We start from the raw sequence: 12,597 nt of genomic DNA, 5'->3' as shown, positions 1-12,597 counted from the left end.
CCATATTACATAATGTGGCTCATGTGCATATTGCCAAGGTGACTCAGGTACCACTTTGGATGACCAGAGCAGTAATACCCACTTCCATGTTAGGTATACAGGCTGGATTTCTGGATCCATGGCAAACATGGCCAACATTCCAGCATGTATTGTCCCACTTACTATTACAAGTGACACCAACACTTCACAGCATTGTGATTGACTCAGAGTAGTGAGCCTAGCTGGCGGATTCCTTTCACGTGACACAAAGGCAGGGTTGCATAGGCTGTAGAGAACTGGGACACATCTTTGAGGTGTGACTTCCCTCAATGTGTTCCGGATTTGCAAAACAAACTTGAAACTCAATAGTAAACTTGATACTTTTTTGGTGTTGATAGAATACACTTAGGGCCTTATTTATGAAGGCCTTGCGCCGCCGGTGCGTCACTTTTTACATGGGAAAAAGTGACGCACCGGCGGCGCAAGGCCTTCAAAAATAAGGCCCTTAGTACTTTGGGCATTCACATAATGAACTTAGTACTTTTGGTATTCACAGGAGTTAGGATTTTGCCTTTACTCTATCTTTAGTCTGTCTTCAGAGACACTTTAGGCAAAATCGTTGCTTCTGTGAATGCCAAAAGTATTAAGTTCATTGTGTGAATGTGAAAAAGTAGTAAGTGCATGCTGTGAATTACTATATAGTAGTAAGATTAGAATTGAGTCTTGAGTTCATTCTGTGAATGGGCCTCTATATGTTTTGCTGCACACACTCACACACACATCCCTGCAACCATGAGACATTGATTGTTCTGTCCTGCATTTGTTAACTCACAGCTCTCCCTCCACAATTGCCAATGTTTGACATTGTGCCCCCATGGACAACAGGTGTGACACTCTTGTACAAAAAGGCACATACATTATACCAAAACATGCCGTGTCATGACATTCCATTTCATTCATTGTTCATACTTGGCATGTTGCAACTGTAGAGTAGGTGTTTCACAGCGGAGACTTTAAATACACTGTTCAAAGTTCAGTGAGTACATGGATTGAGTTTCCTTGTCACCACACACCCAGACCTGAAGCATTCAATACCTTTATGAACAACCACAACACACACAATGGAGTCAGATTTGTGAGTGCTGCACACACCATTTATCATAGCCAAAAATTAAGTACACAGCATTGGTTCATAATCTGTGATGGTACCCCATATTTCTCATGATGTACACCTATCCAAATAATAGTTCAGACATTTATCCCCCATGACACTACCAATTGTTATTGTTTGACACATAAATGCACAACATTTTTATTACTCTTTCACATTTGTAAATATTTATTTTTTTCACATAGTGACACATTACCACATGTATGACTTAAATCACAACAAAATTGTGTCACAAAGAAGTAGAATTTGTATATATTATTTTGGAACACATGCATTGCATAGTTGACATTGTGCAGCATACATTGAAATGGTCATTGCATGACACAACGGCTACCATACTGTACGCTGTTTGCATTTGACTGCCTCAGGTACACACTGTGAACAAAGGTTTATTCCTCTTGAACACTGCAAGTATACAATGTCAGGTACCTCCTCACCTTCAACCCTGTATGCCACCTCACCTGCCAGGACATAACTCTGCTACAGACATCACCATCACTGTCACTGACAACTTCTGTGTCACCTGCATGTGGCAGCACGACAATCATCAAAGAGGCATTGTTAACCCATACACTGGTACACTCAGAATGAGCAGGCACTCTAATGTGCCAAGGTTGACCATGTACTACGACAACTACATTATCGTGACCAGGCCCATGGCCATACTCAGCAGCACACCTGTCCTTCGCAACAACACAGGTACACAATGCTTGGCATGCGCCAACCCAGGCAGACTTGCACCATGTTGCAGGGGGTCCAGCTGTGCAGGGGATCAGTGTTTGTGTGCATGGAAAGGACACATTTGTGCATGATGCAGTCATGAACAGATTTTTAACCTTTCTATGTGTCCACTTGAATGCAAAAGAGATATGTTGTTTTTATCATGGAGGGGAGATTACGTTTTAATTCAGGTTTGCATGCCTTACACAGACTCTGTGTATGCATATCTTTGTTGCGCAGCATGATAGTTACATTTTGATGTTCCTATTGTACATTGTCAATTGGACATAGATGTTTCTGGGTATACCCTTAGCAACAGCCCTGGAAGTGCGCTTTCTGACACTTTAATGTGGTAATGATGCAATGACATGATATGTTGTACTATGTTAGATGGCTGTCTGTGGCCTATTATTGTGGGTGTGGCACATTGTGGCACCACTACATGAACAAAATTACATCCTGCCAGCACAGTGGTAGCAGTCCAAGTCATACAAGTGTGACACTCGGTCTGTTGCAGGATGTTGTGTGATTTTCTTTTCAGGAGGGTAGTTATATCTTTGCACCTGCGTGTGGCACTTGTCAGGTGCAGCAGTGGGCTGGGACTTCACTTTGGACATATAGGTTTACTTGCACAGGGGTAGCTGTTTCCCAAATGTAACATGTGCATGTCCGTGGTGCAATAAATTTTGTAGACCCTGCTTTCCACAACACGTCAGTAATTGAACCACCCACCTTACTTTCTGCACAGCACAACATTACCTTATTTGCACATTTCCCCTTGTAGGGACTTACCCTGTGTGTCTTCCTGTGTCTCTTCCAGTTCCTCATGCAGTGCACTGTCCTGCCCTGAGATTCCAACGACCAACTCCTCTGGGATGACCGCTGCAACCCGCTCCTCAAGGTCATCCAGCTCTTCTTGTTGTGCTGGGCTGCCTCCTCCTGTAAGCCCAGAGTCTTTCCGGTTTTTGGCCATTTTTTCTTTAGTGCGGCGCTTGATATCATTCCACCGTTTTTTTAGGTCAATGACTGTCCGCCTAGATTGGCCCACACTGTTCACCTTGGTCAATATGTCCAGCCAAATGGCCTCTTTTTTGGCTAGTGGCAATTTGGAACTGGCAAACAGCTGGTGCTGGTGGTCTGTTACCTCACTTATCAGTGTATCATTCTCCTCAGCACTGAAATTTGTTTTGCGCTTCCTCTTTCCAAGAGTTTCTCCCTGTGTTGCAGGCTGGGCATCCTGGCTGCCATGTGGCAGGTTTCCTTGGCTGCTGCTCGGTCCTTCAGGCTCCATGGTGGCAATTTTTTCCATTTGCGGGAGAATTAGGTGATAGATGCGCGTTTTTGGCGTTTTCCGGATTCTGACGCAACGTAAAAGTGACGCAGCGATGCGTACACGTGCGCCGTTCCGCAAATGCGACTTACGGCATTTTTACCGCACTTGCGTGTCTTTTCGCTACGTCAGGACGGCCGCGTCTGCGTGACTTTTCCCCGCCTTGCGCCTCCGCTTGCGGCACGGTGCGTCATTCCCTAGATATGACGCTTCCGCGCCGCAAGTTTCTGGCGCAGCGTGTCGTACGGAAAAGTGACGCACCCTTGCGTTTCCGCAAGGATGCGTCACTTTTCATAAATGAGGCCCATGGCTCATATATGGCAAGTAGGTTCATCCCAATCAAAGCCTTTACTTTCTGACTTAGTCCCTGAAATTGAAATCAAAATTCTACAGTGGAGAAAGCAGCAGGCTGCATCTGGTGAACTCCCTCAGAAGTCCAATAAGTGTTGAGCGAGGTCCCTCTGAAACCATTAGTTTAGGCAGGAAAACCTCTAAATGGTAAAAGTCAAATTCTGTGCTCATGCTGTATAATTTTGACACCTTCACCCAGTCAAGATCTTTTTTACCTTCGGACTTAACAAGGCAGCAGACTATATTGGGGAACGTAGCAAACACAAGATGATGGACAGAGTGATGACAATTTTCAGACACTCACCCCCAGTCACAGATCTGGGTTGAATCCATCATCGTTCTTTAGCTCACTTCATCAACCCAGTTCAGACCTAACCATATGCAAATCAGACTAGGCCCTTTTCCTCATGGTAAGGTCACGCCAAAAGTCAGATAGGCTTGCTGCTCATTGAACTAGATTTTCAGGTAGCAGAAGCTCTGATCTGGACCAACTTTATTTTCTTACCCAGTGATTTCACTCCTTGGCAGATTGACTTGGATGGTTGGGCCCATATATCCATAGTTACAGAAGTTGAAAAGTTTTAGAAGTTCACATTTTTCATTGATTCCAGGCTCAGTCATTGTGTGCACAACTAATGCTCTTGTGACCTCCGGTACGACACTAAGGGGTCAGATGTAGTCACCCCATTAGAGTCCACCAATGGGGTCCAGTGGTCATCCAGTTATTACTGATCACTAATTACTCCAGTAAAAAAGGCATTTTTCAGCTTCTGATGGCTCAGTAGCCCCACAGGAAGTAGCCAACTGACCACCAGAGTCCACATAATTGTCCTGGGTACAAGTGGAAGCAGTTCCAGCCCTTTATGTCTCCTCACATGCCTTAATAGCAGGGGCAGTCTTTCTTCTGTTCTTCCACAGGTCCAGAAAATATATGAGTAGCGGATGGTGAGTTCGATTTTTATAATGTTTGGAAGCCAGTGAGTGTGGTTGACTTATTGACAGCCCCTAACCAATGGGGAAAATGTTCATCGGGTCAAACCTATCCACTTTTTGCAACACATCCTGTTTGCCTACTGCAAACTATGCCAGAGTGCACTGTTCAAGGGGGAATCTAAGGTGGCACTGGAATAAACCTGCACCAGTCGCATGTGTCCAATTGTACTCCTGGATAAGTCATGTAAGTTCTTTAGGTGTTACCATTTTTCCAAAATCAAATAATAACACACAACACAATTTTGCACCATAGAACTGCAAGTGTGGATGTAAAAGTGCAAATATGCTTCTGTTTTTTGCATGGGAAATGTATTTTTGTTTCTTGATACAACCATTTGATTCCAGCCTCTCCAAGATGGTGAGGTTGTTTTACGTTTACCCCGCTGGAAAGGGAACTTACTTCAGCTATTTGCAGGAGCAAATCTGCAACAGTTTCTGGGGTGGAAATGAGGAGAAAACTGTTTATGATATTCAAAGTCTAACCTTGTATAAAATGATTTACACCAGCTAGCTAACATTTTGTGTATACCCAGCAGGAGTAAATGTACCATTTCTGACAATAATTTCTATTTATGTTAGAAAATACCCATGTGAATCTGGCCCGGGCTTTTTGTTCAAAGTTGTTTTGTCTCCTTCCCTGTCTCTCTAAATTTACTCTTTGGTTTTTAACATGTCCTGCTAGATTTTCTACATAGTACATTGTGGTCCATGGTTCTCAATTGTTACAATTCCCAGACTCCTAACAATTGCTCTTCTGTCTTCAGTCCCCGCTTTTATCCTTCTACCTTACTCTCTTTTGTGTAGCAGCCCCTACATTAGTAGTGCACATCCTGTTCTTTTCAGTCTTCAGGTTTGCCCTGAAACATGCACTTTGTTTAGAGTTTGATGTATTTGGTCTCCAGCATTGCCCTGCAGTCTTCTTTGTCCTGTACTCGCAATCCTATATTTCCTGACTTACCTCCTTCCATCTGTGCTTGTTTACTTAGAGCAGTCATCACTCTGCTACTCACCTTTATATTCATCTTGTTCCCTTAGGGTTTGGTATGTGAATTATTTTGTCCTAAGCAGAGATAAATTTCTAGATGCCAAAAGGTAATCCTTGCCCAATTATTTGTCTTGTCTTACATGTAGTCATACATGCCTGAATTGATCCAGAGTGGTCCTGCTATTTTCCGAGGAATCTCTTCTGAATTTCTAGAAATCAATAAATCAGGAGTTTGTGAAGCGTGCTACTCACCCGTGAGGGTTTCAAGGTGCTGGGGGGAGGGGAGGGTGGGCAGCTCTGAATCAGTTGAAGAGACAAGTCTTGAGGTCTTTCCTGAACGTGTGCAGGCTCGGAGTGTGCCTGATGATCATATGTAGCTCGTTCCAGGTGTTTGCTGCAATGTAGGAGAAGGCTCTCCCACTGGTTTTATTTCAGCGGATGCGGGGACCTCTGCCAGTGGGAGGTTGCCGGAGTGAAGGTTTCTTTTGGGTACATGGGAGGATACTCTCTCGTTGAGGTATTTGGGTCCGATGTTGTTGAGTGATTTGTAGGCGTGGGTGAGGAGTTTGAAGGTGACCCTTTTCTCAACGGGGAGCCAGTGGAGGTCTCGTAGTTGTTGAGTCTGGCTGTGGCGTTCTAGATGGTTTGGAGTTTGTGAAGTGGAGCTCTGTTGATTCTGGCATATAGGGCGTTATCAGCACATGGGTGATGGCCTTTCTGCAGTCTCGGGGGATCCAATTAAAGGTCTTGCGGAGGATGCACAGACAGTTGAAACTGGTGGAGGCGACGGCGTTGATCTGGCGGTTCAAGATGAGGGAGGAGTTGAGGATGATGCCGAAGTTTCGTGCATGGTCAGTTGGGGTGGGTAGATTCCTGAGGGTGGAGGGCCACCACATGTTGTCCTAGGCAAAGGTGCAGGGTCCGAGGATAAGGATCTCGGTCTTCTCTGAGTTGAGCTCCAGACAACTGTCTTTCATCCAGGCTGCCATGTTCTTCCTTCCTTCTTGGAAGCAGAGTCTGGTGTCTTCAGGGTTTTTCGTGAGTGAGAGGATGAGCTGGGTGTCGTTGGCGTAGGATACCATGCTAAGCCCATGCTGTCTGACAATGGCGGCGAGGGAGACCATGTAGATTTTGAAGAGCGTGGGGCTGAACAAGGATCCTTGGGGTACATCACAGTCGATCTCAGTGGGTTTGAAGAGGAAGGGAGGGAGTCTGATCCTCTGGGTTCTGCCGGAGAGGAAGGATTGGATCCAGTCGAGGGCAGTTCCTTGTATCCCCACATCATGAAGTCCGGCAGCGAGCGTGCGGTGAGAGACAGTGTCGAAGGCTGCGAGAGGTCTACAAGGATAAGGGCCCTGGTCGAGTAGAAAGGCTAATCAATGTGTACCTCATGTACCCAATCAAATAACTTCTCCTGTCTTCGTATGTTGCTCTGAGAGTAGAACATCAACCTTTTTATTTGACTTCCCTGTTTATGTGGCAGTATCCGAAGGTGAACGTATACACCACTAGTGATAACTGCTGGACCTGGTCCTTTTTGCAGGGTCTCCCCAAGATTTTAATGTCCAAACATTTGCGCCTTTTGTCCTGGGTCACATGATTGCAAATGGCTCTGCTGTTGGTGTTTGTGTTTTGCTTCCGGACAGTAATACAAAGGGGCTTTAGGTGTGGGCCGGATGGGCCATTCTGGCAGGATGACGGGGGAGAGGCTGCACCCAGTCCCATTTACATTTCAAGGAGCTATGTCTCCTGCATACACAAAGGAACCTGGTACCAGGCCTGCCCTGGCTTTTGTCATCCCCAGACAGTTCGAATCCTTGACAGGGGAACAGTAGGAACTTTCCAGACCCAGATGTGGGGTTATGACAGGGATTTCCCCCACACAAAGGCTGACATCATGTATAAATACTGGATCTCAAGAGCCACTCATCAGAATGCTCCTGGGTTTGCGGAAGTTGCAGAAGAAGAAATGCCCTTTTGCCAGAGGGTTGCCCTGATGTTTGAAGGACTGTCTTGTCTGAGAAGGAAGACTGGACCTGCTTGCTTCCGTCCCAGGCCAACCAGAGTGACTCCAAGGGTCGGTTGTCCTACATCCTGTGTGAGCTACAGAGACAAAAAAGCATCAGAAGTCTCTCTGCAACTGGCCACCTCCTGCAACTGGACCTGCCTGAGTCGTGCTGGCCTCTGCTGGTGTGAGTTCCTGATCCCCAAGAAGTACCTCCCCAGGTCTGGGATCCTTAGCTGGCTTCAGAGTGTACCCCTCCAAAAGAAAAGTTGAAAATCCTGACGTTTGGACATCTCATGATTGCGAGCAGACCTATTTGCACTGAGAGGCTGTTGCCAGAGAGGATTGCCAACTCAAAGCTTCATGGAGACCTGCTCCGCATTCTACATGACACCTGCAGCATCACCCACCAAAGTGAGAGCTGCACTTCAGGCTGCAGATGTGACAGCTGGTGGTGACCATCAACACAAAGCTACTGAGCATCTGTGACACCAACCCAGTTCGTTTTGCTACAACGTCGCTAGCCTGTGATGTTCAGCCTACTTTTCTCGACCATTCTCATGATTTTACCTGCTGTTCTCAGCCTCCCCCTGTGAAAATGGAATTCTGCGTGGGATGTTGGAGGTATATTTTCAGCAGGATCTCTCCCCTGTCTACCATTACCATTGAGTGGCACTTTGTACTTTTAGGTGCTATTTTCAATTTAAAAGAACTTTAAAGGTATATCTCCAGTTCTACTGATTGTACTGTTGCGGTTCTAGTATCATTATATTTATTCAAATGTACTCTATTTTTCTAAAATGGTTTGGGATTTTTTCTGTGTTGTGTTTTCACTTTGTTACTCTTTGTGTGCCTCAAAATTACTTTACTCATTGCCTCTAAGTTAAGTCTTACTGCTTTTGTGTCAAGCAACCAGAGAGTTAAGCACAGGATGATATAGAGATCTCCCTGACATGGACTGTTGTTGTTGCCTGAATTGTGCTTCCACTGCCTCAACTAATTGCCCTGTTTGCTCACGTAATCTTGCCCGACTTTTCAGGATCTTTCACTCCCTGGTTCTATATATTAGTAGTCTAAAAAGTCAGTTACATCTTTTCAATTGTTATCACCTTTGTGTTTTGCAAGGTGCTACACTTGTGCAGTGTAAAAAATGCAATTTACCTGGCTCACGATGAAATCGTGTACCTACTGACCTGAAGCGTTGCTGGAGTTCTGATTCCTCTTGAGAGCCTTTGCCTCATTTCAACTCTTACCAAAGTCCCTGCAGACTCCTGGGCCACATACCCTTTCCCATGCCCGATTGCCTTCTCTGTAATTCCAAGTTCCTTTGCTCCATTCCATGCTACCTTTAGTGTATGCAACCTCCGGCACCACCCATTCCATCCTCCACACCTCGCACCATCCACTGATGTCCTCCCTGGTGCTCTGTACTTGCAGTGGAGGGCCTGCCTGGTTTCAGTATCTTAGAATGTGTGCTGCAGAATGTCTCATTAAAGGTTAGCCTGAAGCAGGCAATTATAATTGTTAGCTGGTTGTCGACATAAAACCTGCAATCGTACATTTTTTACAATTATTCCCTAATAAAAACGAGTCCATTAAAATATTCCAATGAATAGTAGGAATGAATGTACTTTTACAGTCAGATTGTAGAGGGGAGCCCCACGAAATTGACATGTCTGTCTTGGAAGAGAAAAGGCAAAGGCACTAATATATTCTCTACTGAAAAAAAACGTGTGAACTTCACATGTACATGTGTATCATGGATCCACAGGAGGAAACGTACACCTGTCACATTTCTTATTTTTTGGTTATCAATCTATGTTAGTACAATAGTTGCAGATTTCAAGGGCTGCTCCTAGAGCTCATTGAGAAATCTTAAGAAGGCAGATTTTCCATACAAAAATACTGGAGTGAAAATTTCCCTTTTCCCTGCAATATCTCTGAAGCTTCCACCTAATGCGTTATGGGCTATGCCAGGTAAACACCTCAGCATGTCAGATAAATAATGACGAGTCCGAGTACAGTAGTAGAAGGGATACTGCCAGGTAGACCTGTCACAGGACAAGGGAAGGTAGGAAGAAATAGAACTCTCAGACGTTGCAATGTCATTCGAAATTGTTACAGACATGCCTCAATATAGTCAACTCTCAGAAGTAATAAAAATAGGGGAAACACGTACATATATGGATGCAGGCACGTGTGCTCGCATACACACACACCTGCCCCTCAAGACGGATTCGATTTGCACCTTCACCGTGCAGGTCAGTAGTACCTTGAGTACTTTCCCCGTCGGGCTTACGTGTTTACGACAGTTTTTGGATGATCGCTTTCACTAACATGCCTTCATAAATTTCACATGCCACCCTGCCAAAAAGTCAATTACTGTTGCCAGCTTGAATTCCTCCTTAAGGAAATATGTTGCCATGGCTCCTGTCAGCATTTCTTCTTTAAAATGAGACTTGTATTTCTCCAATAAGTGATTCTATTCATCTTTCCACCTCGGAGACCATGTTGAGTGGCCTGTTGAGTTGTTAATGGTGCCTACAACTTTTCCCAATGAGCCATTAGTTTTCCTGCTGTGTGGCACCTGCTTCGATTACCTGCTCCACTCTAGGATTTCCAAACTCTGGCTGAATTCTTTCTTTTCTGTATGGACTGCAATCCATCACCCATAATTTCTTCTTTGCGAACAGTCGACCAACGATTTTGGTCTCAATTCCTCAGTTTGCTATATGCTTCTATGCAGTTTCCTCCTTTCCATTAAAACTCATAAATCACACTGCATACAAGTCCTTCTTTCAAGCATATAGGCTCAAAATGTATGTTCTTCTAACCCGTGCTATTTGCCAGTTTTATCTTTTATTTATTTATTGTATGTCTTTTTTACACGTAATGTTTCTCGGTGAACTTCTGGGAACACCTGCTACTTGTACCTCGGAAATGCTGTTCTTTTTACTCCTTCCATGTTACCCACTGCTCCTGACTGTGATAGTGGTTAATTCCTTTTGCAGTTTTCCTCTTGGCCTCATTTCAGTAAAATCTCTTACACGCTTCAGAGGCTCTTTCTTCCAACCAGGGCCTTCTACTGAAAGCTTTTACGTGTTAAGTATGCCCTCTCGTCGATGGTTATCTATCAATTTGGCTATATCAGTGGTTATTTTCTAATTATTTTGTACCTAGAGTGAATATTCCCAAGCTATGCTAAACGCGAAGTAAACATATAATGATACTAATTGTTTATACCTACTTTCCCACTGTTTCATAATAAAACTTTGGTGCTACGCAAATATTGTGCCAAGCTCGCCATCGTAGTATATCTATGCTTCCTCCACTTGCACAATAAAGTGCAGATGATATGTCATAGGAACTGTCCCCACTGTGTACAGATGAGAATAATAATTTAAAAAAAGCCTTCAGCATGTTTTAAAGACTATTTTCGATCCGAAGCCATATGTTCCTTCTGATGTTGCCCAAGAAACAAAAATAAAAAACAAATAAGGAAATATCAGAGAAGGCAAATGTTGGCGTAATGCATTTGACAGATGTATTAAATCAGTTTTGCACAAAATAAGACTGGGTGCATAATAAACGCTCTGCACTGAATATGTTAATATAGGCAGAATCGATGGATAAAAATGCATGTTTGGCACCACTCTACTCTAAAAATATATGCATTTTTTAAATAGGTTAAGCTATTCAATACTCGCTCCTATGTACAGTGGGAGAATGGAGGACTCACTTAGCAAGCTAAACATATGCAAGGCTTTCATCGTACTACATTATTAGGTGGTGATTGAACCAACGTTGTATTCAAGGTCAGGACAGTGTTTAGCTATTTTATAATAATTTTATATTCAGACTCCCTAACTCCCAGCAGCCATGGAGGCTGCCCCTCTCCTACGGAAATCCATTTAATAGATTGAAGCCATGCTGTGAACGATGTAACAACATTCATAAACCTTCAGATGGCATCATCAAACTCATTAACAGTCTAGTGTAATTGCTGTTAGCAATCGTTAAAAATATAGCACTGGATAAAGAGAACTGTTTTTTTCATACTGGATAACACATTTAATGTTAGGCAAAGGGGCGGCATCTTCAGATGGAGCAATACAGAATGGCAGCTGTGCAACTAAAATTATCGCCAGTTTTCTACTGCATTTCAAGTAGGAGATGCCCAGAGATTCGCATCATATATGAACAAGAACAATCTTTATTTTTATTTTTATTGATAACTTATTTCGATCGAAAGACCATAAAAAGTACATCAGCACAGATGATAAAACAATAAATATTCATAAAATCTTAAAAAGAGTATTAAACTAGAAGTTATCATAAGACAAAGCATTTGGGCAGAATTGTATATACAACAATCAAGTTAAAAAGGTATATCTCCTACGCCACATATTAAACAAATAACGGGAGACTGCAAACACAATGGGTGGATGTGTATCATATATCATTATCCTACATGCCTGTGTAAAGTGCAAAAGACCCAAGTTCTTGAAAATGGGTATTAGCCAACGTTTTCTGATTGCGGAATAAGCGGGGCAAAAAAACAGTACGTGGATTACGTTCTCGGTTTTGTGGCTACAAGCTGGGCAAGCTTCACTATTAGAGTTTGACCATTTGGATGTAAAGGACCTAACTGGAAGGGTGCCATGTCTTAGCTGTAAATAAAGCCTTCGGGCAGCTGGGGGTTCGATTAAGTCCATAAATTCCACTAGTTTAGATTCTGATTTGACTAGGAGGAATTGAGATGTCAGCTTACCCAATGATGCAGAGCTCATTAATAATTGATAATTTAACGTATGTATCGGAGAGAGGAGGGCTTTCTTAGATATCCCCGGGCAAAAGATCTCAGGAGTTTCCCACAGTTCAGGAAAACCTAAACGGGTACTAACAGCACGAATATGCTAGAGCCAGGGGATCTTTTTGTTCTTTAGAAGAGGTAAAATCTCAGAAAGTTCCATTCTATACGCATCCAATTCAGGGACTGACCATAACCTCTTCCAGTACATTATAGGTCTAGCAGTAGTGACCTGCTCTATTGGCAACATGCC

Source organism: Lissotriton vulgaris, unplaced genomic scaffold (assembly GCF_964263255.1).
Source record: "Lissotriton vulgaris unplaced genomic scaffold, aLisVul1.2 SCAFFOLD_307, whole genome shotgun sequence".
NCBI classification, from domain to species: domain Eukaryota; kingdom Metazoa; phylum Chordata; class Amphibia; order Caudata; family Salamandridae; genus Lissotriton; species Lissotriton vulgaris.
The sequence above is the reverse complement of the archived record's forward strand: the minus strand, read 5'-3'. Positions refer to the sequence as shown.